The sequence below is a fragment of the Gracilinanus agilis genome, chromosome 1 (assembly GCF_016433145.1).
Source record: "Gracilinanus agilis isolate LMUSP501 chromosome 1, AgileGrace, whole genome shotgun sequence".
Lineage (NCBI taxonomy): Eukaryota > Metazoa > Chordata > Mammalia > Didelphimorphia > Didelphidae > Gracilinanus > Gracilinanus agilis.
The window spans coordinates 359,775,410-359,789,379 of NC_058130.1; positions in this window are offsets into that span (position 1 = coordinate 359,775,410).

Consider the following 13,970-nt stretch of genomic DNA (forward strand, 5'->3'; position numbering starts at 1 on the left):
CTCTCTCTCTCTCTCTCTCTCTTTCTCTCTCTCTCTCTCTCTCTCTCTCTCTCTCTCTCTCTCTCTCTCTCTCTCTCAATAAATAAAGAAACTCAGGATAACAATGATTTGGTCAGGTTCATAAAACTAGTAAGTATCTGAGGCAGGATTTAAGCTCAGGTCTCCCTCACTCCAAGCCCAGCACTCCATCCACTGTGCCAACCTAGCTGCCTTGTTTGTTTTTTTTTAACTTTTCAACATTAACACAGCACAGTACCTGGCACATAATTGGTGCTTAATAAATTAATTTAATAAATTAATAAGTTAAATAAAGTTGAGTTAAATAGCTCTTTTCCTCCTAAAGTTTCAAAGTACTTTAAATTTGAATTTGTTACTCAGGAAGCACATGGGCTTTCCTGGGTTTCTTTGTACATATCAGTAAGTCAATCAATTACAGGTTATTTGACTTTTTCTCAGGAGATCCTCAGACCATTCATCTTACTGCTTTCTCTATCGGGAGACAACATGCTATACAGGAAACTGGTTTGGGTGCCATAAGTCCTAGGTTCAGATTCTGATTTGGGGATGAGCTAAGAGGCACTAGGCAAATCTTAATCTGTCTCATTTTCCTATTCCCTTAAATGAGAATAATAAATTGTGATTATTACCTCCAGAGAATTAACTGAAAAATGGAATCATGAAAGATATAATTTATATATATATATATATACACATATGTATATATATATATATATATCTTTCTCCTGAATGATGCCTTCTATGATACAGGGAGGGGAAGGAGGGACCAAGACACTTGTAAATAAATTCTATTGATAAAAAATAACTTTTTAAAATTGCTTTAAATGTTAGTTGTCATCAAAAAAAATATTTTCTCATGTAACAAAGATTGGTAGGAGATCAGACTGAGAATTTTGATGTCAGGTTCTTCCCTGCCTTGATGGTCATTCATATGATAACATTCTTCCATTCATTCAGTAAGAACTAAGTAGCTTCTGTGTTCCAGGTGTCAGGGAAACAAAGGAAAAAATAAAAAAGTTCCTATCTTCAAGGAGCTTATTCTATTAGTACAGAAAAACTAAACCAAGGGTCTGTAAACTTTTTTGAAAAATATTTTGATTACTTTCCATATAATTGGTTTCCTTTGTTATTCTATGTGTTTTGTTTATGCATTTAAAAACATTACTCTAACTAGGGGTCTACAGGCTTTGTAGATACACAGATCCTTATATACAAGCAGTTTAAAGAAAATAAATACTGAATAATTTGGGGTACCAGGGCACTTTACAAGTGGGGAATCTGGAAAGGTCTCTTACAAAATGTGGCACTTAGTCTGAGTCTTTAAGGAAGCTAAAGTACCTTTGGGCAAAGAGGCCCAAAGTTCCATGATTGGTTTGTCCAATATACACAGTAGCAAATGGAGCAGGGAGGTAAAAAGGTTTACATAATAATCATTCTCTCTCTGCCTTCCAGGATTAAGTAACCCTACTTGGCCTGTGAGGCAAGTTAGTCCATCTGTCCAAGGGTTACAGTTAATCCTTCACCATTTGAAAATTCTGCTTTTGTAAGTGATAACTAGCTATTACATGGGTATGTTCACTCAGATAGTCAACAAACATCATTCAATGCTGACAATAAATAAAGTGTCCTTTGCTTCATTGGCCATTATTTGAAGAGTTTTCTAATGTTTGCTTTAAGCCTTGGAAATTAGGCCCAAATTCTAGCTTCTGGCAAAGCTACCCAGTGACATATGCCCTCCTAAACCTGCATGCCCTGTACCAGCAATTTGCCCAAGTTCACAGCCATGTACGATATGTATACCGAGTGGACATCTTCAGGCTACTGCAAACTACAATACACACACACACACACACACACACACACACACACACAGTCCAATAGAGATTTCAGCAGAGAAACCTGTTTAGTAGCCAGAGATTGTGGTTAAGCAATAGAGATCAGAAATCTGACCCTAAATTCCAAACCTATTTAGCACATTGACTTTTCTGGAACTCTGATTGATTTGCCCTGAACCATGACTTATTAGGAAAGCTTTTTAAGCATTCATCATTTTCTTCTCCCTTCAGAATTATAATAGGTAGGGCTTTCCTCAAATCTATCAACCTAACAAAGAGAAGTTTACTAAACCTTAGCAAAGAGAGGATATACAATAAAGATACTTCAGCACTTAGTTTAAAAAGACAGTACTCCCTTTTCTCCACATGGAAAGATGTCTGGTTAATAAGCATTGTATGATGATTCCTCTCAGGGAATCTTGCAAGTCTGATGCTCATCCCTCTTCTTGTGAGATGATCCTTTTATACACATAAGCAAATAGGAAGCCAAAGTCATTCATTACGGCCAGACCTTACCAGGTAGATACATCAGAGGATATTTGTCTTGAGCTTTAGCCTCTTTAGCCCCCATGTTCAGTGGATTAAACAAACCCAGTGCTGGGAAGGAGAATGAAAACACTAGTAGGTAGTGACCCTATTGCAAGAGTACTCTGCCATCAATCAGCTTATCATTTTATGAGACTAAATAGTCCGAATTCCTCGTTTCCTATAAGCAAATGCATGACCTGTTTTTCCATGTTAAAATTAAGGTCATTGCATTGATCAGAGTTCTTAAGTCTTTCAAATGTGTTCATTTTTACAGCTTTATTAGAGTACAAATTCTCCTTGTTCTTTTTACTTCATTTTGCATCAGTTCATATAAGTCTTCCCAGGTTTCTCTGCAACTGTCACTTTTATCATTTCTTCTAGTACAATAGTGTTCCATTACATTCATATAAAATAGTTTGCCATAATCCGGTGTGGAAATTTGTTTTACTTTACTATTCACATTTGTTACAAAGATTTTGCTTTTCTTTTTTTACCCATGGTGAAAGATGTAAGAGAGAGAAAACAAATTAACTGAAAAATAAAATAAAATAAAAGTTAATTAAAAATAAAATTAACTTCTTTCTTTTGAAAGAACGTCTATATTCAGGGAGAAAGAAGAAACTGATCCAAAAATCTGAATGCTCCTATCAGGAACTTGATATATATAGGACAGAGAAGGGAAAAGGGAGAAAAAAAATCTGTCCTGGAGGAGAAACAGGTACCTGTACTCCAGAGGGTGCTTTTAAGATCATTAGGAAATAACTACAGGCTGAGAGGCTGATCTGGGAGCAGTGATGGGAAAAGGGTGAAAGGAGAGCTAGGGAATGTAATAGTAAGAATGGTCCTGGTTACATGTTGTAGTGAGGCTGAGGTTGAGAAAGTGGTACATTGGGTAAATGAGTCCCCTGATGATGCCCAGGTAGGTATTTAAGAGATTGAGTAAATCAGTATGTGCCAGGACAAAAAGTAGGACTTTAGAATTTTACCACAAAATAATTTTTTTTTAATCCTGGGACTCCATTCTAGGAGCATAGGGCCACAACCAGTAGGCAATGGGTCACTCAGGGTCACCCAGCCGGGAAGTGTCTGAGCCCAGACTTGAACCTAGGACCTTTCATCTCTAGGCCTGGCTCTTAATCCACTGAGCTAGCCCAGCTGCCCCTCCTTTAGGTTGCAGTTTCTTTAGCAGATGTAGTTTTATAGGGTGGGGTTGCTAGCCCCACGCCCAACCCTCCTCCTTTTTCATCAGGGCTAGGGACCTTCCTTAGCCCAGGAGTGGTAAGGGTGGGCGATAGGGGTCAAGTGACTTGCCCAAGGTCACACAGCTGGAAGTGTCCGAGGCCGGACTTGAACCTAGGACCTCCAGTCTCTAGGCCTGTCTCTCAATCCACTGAGCCACCCAGCTGCCCCAAAAATAATTAGAGAGAGATATTTGCCAATACAATAATTCAATAAGATCAGAATATATGTGGATATATGTGTGAATAATATGACATATATGCTACATATTTATAGACATACATATATTATAATTAAACTATGTGCAAATTTCTGAGTTCCTCCTATATTTGGTTTCACCACAGTGGGGACATAGAGCATTGTGATTGTAGTATGACAGTTTCAAATAAAATAGATGGAATTTGGGGGGACAGAAGGGAAGAAGAGTATATCTATGATGGTTGAGTTGATGGGAAGGAGATGGGAAGAGTGGGAAGAAGGGGGAACCAGGTTGTTATCTACACTAGAACAAATTGTCTAGACAGTTAAATCTCAAGCTCACCTTGAATTGGTTGAACAAATTGAGAAAACTGCTGCACTCACAAATTCTTGAGTCCTGCTAAACAGCTAAAATGTGTAGCAAATGTGCCCAGAGATCTTTCACTAGAGGCTAGGTGACCACTTGTTGAACATGTTATAGACTTATGGTTCAGGTAAGAGTGGATTAAGTGACCCTTGAGCTTCTCTTTGGCTTTTGTTATTGTTGTTGTTAAGGAGCATGGGGCGAGAGGTCTCTGCAATTCTAGAGATGGGATTAGATGACAAAAAAAAAATAAGTTATTCTCTGTCTTATCTGCTTGTTATAGAAATAAAGGCAAAAATAATGATTTCTATCTCTTTGAAATTTGTCCTTAGGCCCTACCTAGCCCTCTGATAATCTATCTTGACCCTGCTGCATTGTTCAGGAAGCCCTTCCTTACATTCTAGATATACTCCTAGCCAATTGCTTACTAAATTCATACTTTGTTAGGTTTTATGTGGTCCTTTCTAATTGTTCTCAAACTGTATCATTTGCTTAGCCCAAGACTCTGAATATCACAAGTATTCCTAATATTAACCTAGTAGCTATGGCCTTCACCTTGTTTTGTTACTGAATTGCTATAAGAATAATTTGTTTAATGTCAATGATATAAAAAAGAAGTGTGGAATTTGGTCATAGAAGTACTTTTAAAATATGACTTCAGGAGCAGCTGGGTAGCACAGTGGAAAGAGTATGACTGGAGTTGGGAGGACCTGGGTTCAAATCTGACCTTAGATACTTCCTAGCTGTGTGACCCTGGGCAAGTCACTTAATCCCAATTTACAAGCCCTTATTGTTCTTCTGCAATGCAATCAATACTTAGTATTCATTCCAAGACAGAAAATACAGGTTTAGAAAAAAATCCAACTTTGATACTATTGTCACATTAGACCCAACTATAGTGTACTATCATGGAGGAAAAAATAGTAACAACAATAGTAGCTTGGGTTCCAGTTCTGTTTCTGTTACTTACTTTTAGTGGGATCTTGGAAAATTCTTGGAAAAAAACCTATGCCCTTCTGACCTATACTGTCCCTTTCTGTAAAACCAGGCACTGAACTAGGTGATCTTAAAGTTTCTTCCAATTCTAGCAGTATATGGTCCTAATTAATTCAGCAAGAAAAATTAGTAATAATGTTGGAAGAAAGGAGGAGGATTACAGGAAGAAAAACCTTTAAACCATATACATGAAGCTAAAGTCTTAAATCAAAAGCTGTCAGACTCATCATGGTCAACAATATCCTGGGGAAATTATATCTCAGTGTTTTAATAATCACTCTCTGTGGATTCAATGATTTATAATTGTTCTGTTCTAGGGCAGAATTTAAATTTTATTATCATGCAATAAACAAGATGTACAGTTTTTCCTTCTCCGGGCAATGGATGTTTCCCTCTATTAAAATGCACAGATGGTTCAAATGACATGAAAAAAAATCCTGGTGACACAGCTGACTGCACTCGAGGACTTCTCCAAATATTGAGCAATTTCTATTTAATAAATGTGTTGCTAATGTGTGCTCCAGTGCCCTTTAGATATTTCACCTCATTAATATGCTGTAAACATTTCAATACTGCATCAGGACACAGAAAAACAAAGTTCTCCATTGAAATGTCCACCTGCATTGACCCAGACCATTAAGAACCTGGAAATTCAGTCATTCCTGGGATGGTGCAAGGGTTAAGAGAGAGATGAATGCAGTGTGGGGAGTCTCTAAGGCGGTGGTGGATGTCTTAGAGTATGAGTCAGAAAAGAATGGTGATAAGGAAATATCTGAAGTAAGCATCAAAATGTTCTGCTTTCTTTTAGCAGTTGAAGTTTTTTAGTGAACCAGCTGTTTTCTCAAGATACTTTGGAGCCTGTCTGGTCTACCTTTTCTCATTCTACACACAAGAAAACTCAGGCATCAAAAGGTAAGGGGATTTGCCCAAATTCACATGGCTAATAAGTAAAATACAGTCTCTTACCATTAGAAGTTTTACTTCCTTTGAGTTCACCTGTAAAGCATTCCATGAGATTCATGGTTTGCACTGTTTATTACCATTATAAATCTAGTGAATGTCTCCCTACTCAAGTACACACAACAAAAATCTCTCATAAAGTCACATTCTGTAGGCAATGCCTATGTGAAAGAAAAAGCATTCAAATATGCTTATCTTCCAGCAAAATTCAGACCTTTCTTTTCAAGATGCTCTCCACCTCCAAGCACACTTCTTCCATGTATTCCACTAATTTTCCTTACCCCAGTCTTCTATCACCATACACCTTGGCATACCCTCAGCACTTGGAGGCATAACCTCCATTTATTTATTATTTTCTACAGATAAAAATAGGTTTTATGAAATAGATCCATTCTAGCAAGTATAGCCATGAAGAAAAATTCCATGGAGTCAAGAGAATCTGGGTTCAAATTTGGCCTCAGACACTTCCTAGCTGTGCGACTTTAGACAAGTCACTTAACCCTAGTTGCCTAGCCCTTACCACTCTTCTGTCTTAGAAACAATACTGAGTATCAGTTCTATTGAAGACAGTAGATGTTTAAAGAAAGAAAAGAAAAGAAAAAGAAAAGAAAGGAAAAAAGAAAAGGAAAGGAAAGGAAAGGAAAGGAAAAGAAAAGAAAAGAAAAGAAAAGAAAAGAAAAGAAAAGAAAAGAAAAGGAAAGGAAAGGAAAGAAAAGAAAAGAAAAGAAAAGAAAAATTCCATCTTTTGAACCCTTTTGAAAATGGGGGAAGTTCAGGACAACTTCAAGAGACTCATGACGAAAAAAAAGGATATCTATAGCCATCAAAGGACCAGATGGAGTTGAATGCAAATTGAAATATACTATTCTCTATTTTATTTTCTCCATGAATTTTTCTCTAGTGTAAGCAATGTCTTGTTTCACAAGATGACAAACATGGAAATATGAATTATATGATAATATATGTACAATATCATATTACCTGCCTTCTTAGGGAGAAGCAATGGGTGGGAAGGAAAGAGAGACTATGATTTGCAAAATATCAGAAAACAAATATAATAAATTGTATTGACATGTAATCTGGGAAAAAATTAAAAATTTTATATCCTCTTCTTTACATGTCAAAAGAAAAGAAAATTGGGGTAGGTATTTGTGTGAGATATTTCCTGTCCCAGTGGACCATAGCCCACTTATTCCTTTTGGAGGTACTCTTTCCACTGTAAGCAGTGGGATTTGTAACAGTGATGAGGAGGCCCTTTTGCCAGATCCAAATTGTTGAGATTGGGGTTCACAGGATTCTCCACATCCAGACTTTCTTTCCCCCAATAAGACTGTGAGCTCCTTGAGGGCAGGGACTATCATTTGTCTTTTTTTATATCTTCAGTGTTTGGCGCAGTGCCTAGAACATTACAGCTGCTTAATCATGACTATTGACTGATTAACTGACTGACTATTGGCTAGCTCCAATCACGGATTTAAGGTAGAGAGCCTGAAATTTTATAACCAAATTGCACACATTTTGCAAGTCTAATTAGTACTTTGTTTTCACTTGATTCTTTAAGTTCAGAAATCTTCAGATTGCGTTGCTATATCAGGATGCACTGCACATGTCTCTGTGTTTCTTTTGTATGTGCTTTTTGTTCCCTCTTCCTGTTCATGTGTTTGTTGCTTTTTCTCATTAGATGTTAAGCTCTCCCTGTGGCACCAGTGCCTAGAATGATGATCTGAGCCCAACAGATGACGACTGACTGACAGAACTGAGTATTTTCATTTGTCTTGACATTTGCCACATGATATTGGTTTGCTTTCAGCAACAGAACTAAGTCTGTCTCCATCTCACAAGGGAAAGCTGCTGCTAAGATAGAAGAAATGTCAGAAAAATCAAGAGAGCATTCTTGTGATTATATCAAAAATGTTTTTTATGTCCACCAGTACTTTGGGTGAGTGATCCCCTTAGGGAAGAAGCCCAGGGTGTAAATGGTGTTTTTTTCATTTGGAGCAGAGAGGATTTTAGGGGCAGAATGGAGACAGAAAGCAAAAGGAATATTAAATGCAAATATGAATGCAAAAAAATTACTTTTGTAACTATAATAAATACATCCCTTTCCTTCATGGGGTATACTCATCTTTTTAGAACCTTACATATTTATCTGAAATTTCCTAACCCAAGGAAGTTGATCACAGTTAGCTGGATTAATGAAGGTCCCTGAAATCCCACACATCAATAAGGAAGGCTTCACATAAATTACTCTGAGGGTTAGAGAAGAATGCTTATGCAAAACAGCCACATCTCTTAACAGGTGTAAATATTTTCTTGGAACAAGAAAGACAGGAAAATAAAGGAGAGCTAACAGCTCTAAAAGGTACTGGAGAGAGAAAGAACTGTGGGAGTAGAAACACAGAAGAAAAACAACTGCTTGATCACATGGGTCTATGGGGACATGATTGGGGATGTAGACTCTAAACGATCACCCTAGTGCAAATATCAATAATATGGAAATAGGTCTTGATCAGTGACACATGTAAAACCCAGTGGAATTGCTCGTTGGCTATGGAAGGGGGTTGGGAGGAAGGAGGAAAAGAACATAAATCATGGAACCATGAAAAACTATTCTAAATGAATTAAACAAATAAAAGTTTTAAAATAAAATAAAAATAAAAGGTACTGGAGAAAAAACCTTGACCCTGAACTATGCTAAGGTTGAGGTGAATGAGGCTAAATGAACCACTACCAAAGGGAATATAAGCGATAACTGCTTCTCACTGAGCCCTAAGAATAGCTGCTTACTAGCTATGGGACCTTGGACAAGTCGTTTAACATTCATAGGCCTTGGGAAAGCTAGGTGGTGAATAGAGCATCAAGCCTAGAGCTAGGACAAACCAGATTCAAATTTAGCCTCAGATACTTCCTAGCTGTGTGACCTTGGGCAAATCACTTATCCCCAATAGTCTAGCTCTTGCTACTTTTCTGTCCTAGAACTGATACTAAAATAGAAAGTAAGGGTTAAAAAAAATCCTAGACCTCAGTTCCCTCATCTATTAAAAAAATGGGGGAGGAAAAGGATATAGGATATCTGAGTTCCCTTCTGACTCCAGAGCTGTGATATGAACCAAACATTCTCCCAACCCCCACCATATTTTCTAGGTTTCAGCTGGTTGAACAGTGCAGCCTGTTCCCTGCTCTTCAGCTCAGAGAGATGTCAAGGTAAGGAAGAACTAACAAGCAGGAACTTGTAGGAAAGAATACTGCTGCAAAGCTTTCTTCAGTGAAATGAATCAAATTAATAAATATGTCTACTTGAAGAGAGGAGGTTGATATGACATGTTCATGTTTTCCAAAGTAACAGTATTTTATTCCTTTCAAAGCTTCTCTTCTAAACCCTCTAATGAGGCTCAGCTAGAAAATAATTTCCCCTTTTTTTAATTTTAATTTTATTTTGAATATTTTCCCATAGTTATATATTTCATGTTCTTTCCCTCTCCCCCAAACCCTCCCACCCCACTGTAGCCAATGCACAATTCCACTGGGTTTTACAGGTATCATTGATTAAGACCTAATTCCATATTATTGATAGTTTGACTAGAGTTATCATTTAGTGTCTACATCTCCAATAATATCTCCATCCGTCCATGTATTCAAGCAGTTCTTTTTCTTCTGTGTTTCTCCTCCCACAGTTCTTCCTCTCTGAATGTGGCTAGTTTTCTTTCTCATAAGTCCCTCAGCCTTGCTCTGGATCCTTGCAGATCCTGCTTGTAGAGAAGTCCATTACATTCAATTGTACCACAGTGTATCAGTCTCTGTGTACAATGTTCTCCTGGATCTGCTCCTTTCACTCTGCATCAATTCCTGGAGGTCTTTCCAGTTCACATGTAATTCCTCCAGTTCATTATGCCTTTTAGCACAATAGTATTCCATCACCAACAGATGCCACAAGTTGTTCATTCTTTCAATTCCCCCTCTAGTAGTTAGGGCCAACAGTGTGATTTTAGACTGTGCCTGTGCCGGGTCTGTTAATTTTCTGACTGATCTGAGCAAATAGTCACACATAAAGATTCTGGGAGGAGACACAGGGCAAATGAAATGTTGGGTCAATCCCCTCCTTTCCCATGACTGCCTGACCGGAAGGCATGGACAAGAGTGGATGGGTCATGATCTATACCATTAGAAGAGCACTTATTTTAATATGATCAAAGATGCATCAATGTCAAGAGGATGTCCATCAACTGGGGAATGGCTGAACAAATTGTGGTATATGATGGTGGTGGAATACTATTGTTCTATAAGAAATGACAAGCAGAATGATTTCAGAAAAAGCTGGAAAGATCCATGGAACTGATACAGAGCAAAATTAGCAGAACTGGGAGAATATCCCAGGAACAGCAATATTGGACAATGATCAATTGTGAAAACTTGGCTACATTTTGCAATGCAATGATCTGGGACAATCTTGAAAGACTTATGATGGGGAAGCTCTCCACCTCCAGAGAAAGAACTGTTGGAATCAGATGGATACTGCCTTTCCCGTCACTGTATTTATGATTCTTTTGGGGGGTTTTGGTTTTGTATGAGTGTGCTCTTACAACAATGACCAATATGGAAATGTGATTTGCATGATAATAAAAATAAAATTTAAAACAAAACAAAAAAAAGATGCATTGAAGCAAATAAGTTAGTTTGTGATTTGCTGCAGAATGGTTCCTTATTTTTGCTTACTTGCTTAGTGGGCTCATATCTGGGCTCTTGCTTTCCCCATTAATTATATCTTTTGGAAGGCTTTGGAGCAAGGCATGAGTCCCAAATCCCAGGGAAAGTTTGTGGAAATAGGCTTTGAGGGCAAAGGCCAGAGAGACTGGCAACATCCCTTTGTGTACCTGTCAAAAGTTGTTTTTTTTTTAAACCCTTACCTTCCATCTTAGAATCAATACTAAGTATTGGTTCAAAGGCAGAAGAGATGTAAGAGCTAACCAATGGAAGTTAAGTGACTTGCTCGAGGTCACACAGATAGGGAGTGTCTGAAAGCAGATTGGAATCCAGGACTTCCTCTCAATAGACCTCGCTCTCAGTCCACAGAATCACCTCACTGCGCCTATCTGTCAGAGTTCTGCTTTTAGCACAAGAACTTTTATCTCTTTCACTCTCTAATAGGAGTCATTGAAATGGAGGTATCCTGGAGCATACAAGAAAGTATTGTGTTTGCCACTTCTAAAATATACATTTCTGTTGTTCGTATTTTTAAACTATAATTGCATTTTTAACCTATAATTTGACTGGATCACTTGCTAAGATAATCAATCTTGAACAGAGATTTTGTTTGTCATAGCATTTGAGGAAGAAATAGAAAAGGAATGGCCAGCCAAATTGGGATATGAGTAAATAGCTAAATAATTCTTAACACCTAGATAAGAAGAACTTAAGGAAGGGATAGCAGTATGAGTGGAGGTGTTTAGTTGATTGACAATGATTCCCTTTATAGTCAGTGTATATAAAGTATATAATTAAAACAAATTTAACACAAGGCATAAAGCCATTTGGAAAATGGTATACATTTTAAGGTAAAAATTTATATCTCACCACAACCAGACAATTACCAACATTACCCTTCACTTAATTTGATATTACTACAAACTGTCTAGTATTTAATGTTAATTCAGATATTAGAAATAAATAAGATGTAGAGTCTCGAGTCAGAGAGGACCTTATACAATATTGAATTATATGACTTCCTTTTATAGAGAAAAGGTCAAATGACTTGCACAGATTTACATAGAAAATAAATAGCGGGGGGGCAGCTGGGTAGCTCAGTGGAGTGAGAGTCAGGCCTAGAGACAGGAGGTCCTAGGTTCAAACCCAGCCTCAGCCACTTCCCAGCTGTGTGACCCTGGGCAAGTCACTTGACCCCCATTGCCCACCCTTACCAATCTTCCACCTTTGAGACAATACACCGAAGTACAAGGGTTTAAAAAACAAAACAAAACAAAAAAGAAAATAAATAGCAATGGACAGAAATTTCATTTGTATATTCTATTCTCATGATTATGTTGTTTATTTTGCAAGTAATGAGAAACGTTTGAGAAAATCCAAACTATAACATATATACTTATAATTGAAAATTTTTTAAGTATTGGATTTTCTGTCAATTTAGTCATCGTATTGTAAAAATGCGCATGCAGAAAACTCATTTAGAATCTCTTTAAGCTGGGAAATTGGTGATTAAAGAGCAAAAAATACAATAAGAATGTAATAAGAAACCTGAAAATTTTGTGAAAAGTAGACAGACCCATGAATATATCAAGGAAAATGGTAACTATGTACCAAAAAAAAAGATATATCCCTGAATAAAATAATTCCAGGGCAGTTGTATATAAAGCAGGTGAAATATAGCCAGGAGGAGACTTCCATTTTCCCAATGACCTTAATTTTTTTTTAATTGCAGCTTTAGGCTCTTCTAGGGCAGTTGAAAAATGCATTATTATAATATTACCAATCATTCTTGCTTCTTGAAATCAGGAAGGGCATCAGTAGGACTAGTTACTCTTCATAAAAATTTTGTTAATAAATGGAAAATTTCCCTCCTATTCTACTCTGCCACATTCCCTAATTGAGTGGGATTTTGCTTTCTGTAGCACAAGCCTTTTTCGCCTCAATTATCAGTATGTGGTATCAATAATCTGAGTCGCATTTCTAAGAAAGCAGCTGGGAACGAGGGGATTGCATTAGCCTATCTCCTTCCAAAGACGGAGAGTCTTTTATCAGTATGGCTCCTTCCTCTTGGTGTTTGATTCTGCAACCTAGTTTATCTTACTGAATGGTGGGAATAATGGCAGGAAAAAAAACATTGCTACATTCATCTACCTTCTCTTAAACTCTCCAAACCAAAAGTGACTTCCCTCTCTCCTTTGTTTTCCCATTTCCTCTCATTCATATCTCTTTCATTTCATTGTCATATACTTTATCATAGTTATATGCCCCCATGTTTTATCTCTCCTATTAAACTGTAAACTCCCTGAGGGTAGAGACTGAACTTTATTCTTCCTCATAGATCCCACATTCCTTTGCACATAGTAGGTATTTAATAAATGCTTGTGAATAAATGAATTTGTAAACCTTAAATCATCATGTAAATGTGAATAAATGTAAATAAACAAATTTATTACCACTAAAAATTGGGAAATCCTCTCAGGGTGTATGAAAGCTAGAGAAAGGGAGTGGATCTGGGAAGATGCTCCACCTCCATGCACCTGATATTTCTTTCCTATTTCTTTTGAGGCAATTAACACATTATATTCTATATGACCTAGAAAATTTCATATGCAAAGATATTATTTCATACTGTCTCTGTTTACAAAATTACCAGACAACAATTATTTATCAAGACCTCTGTTTGCCAGGCTTTGTGCTATATACTGAGCATACAAAGCCAAAAATCAAATAATCCCTGCTCTCAGGGAGCTTACATTCTATATAGGTTTTGAGTGATATTATATGTAAAACCCAGTGAAATTATTTGTCAGTTCCAGGAGAGGAGATAGAAGAGGGGAGGGAGACAACTAAAATCACGTATCCATGGAAAAAATTTAAAAATAAAATAAGAAAATTTTTTTTAAAAAGAAGAAGAAAAGAAGGATTCTGAGAGGCAAAGAAGAAAAGGAAGTGTATTTCAAGTGGTTAGGACAACTTGTGCCAGTAAACTGAGGAGGGAGAAAGTTGGAAGGTAGAAATAATCTAGTGAACATAGCGTGCATAGAGGAGATAATATGAAATAATGCTTGAAAGGATCAGAGCCAGATTCTGGAGGATCACAAAGTCAAAATAAGAAATTCAATTTTTATCTA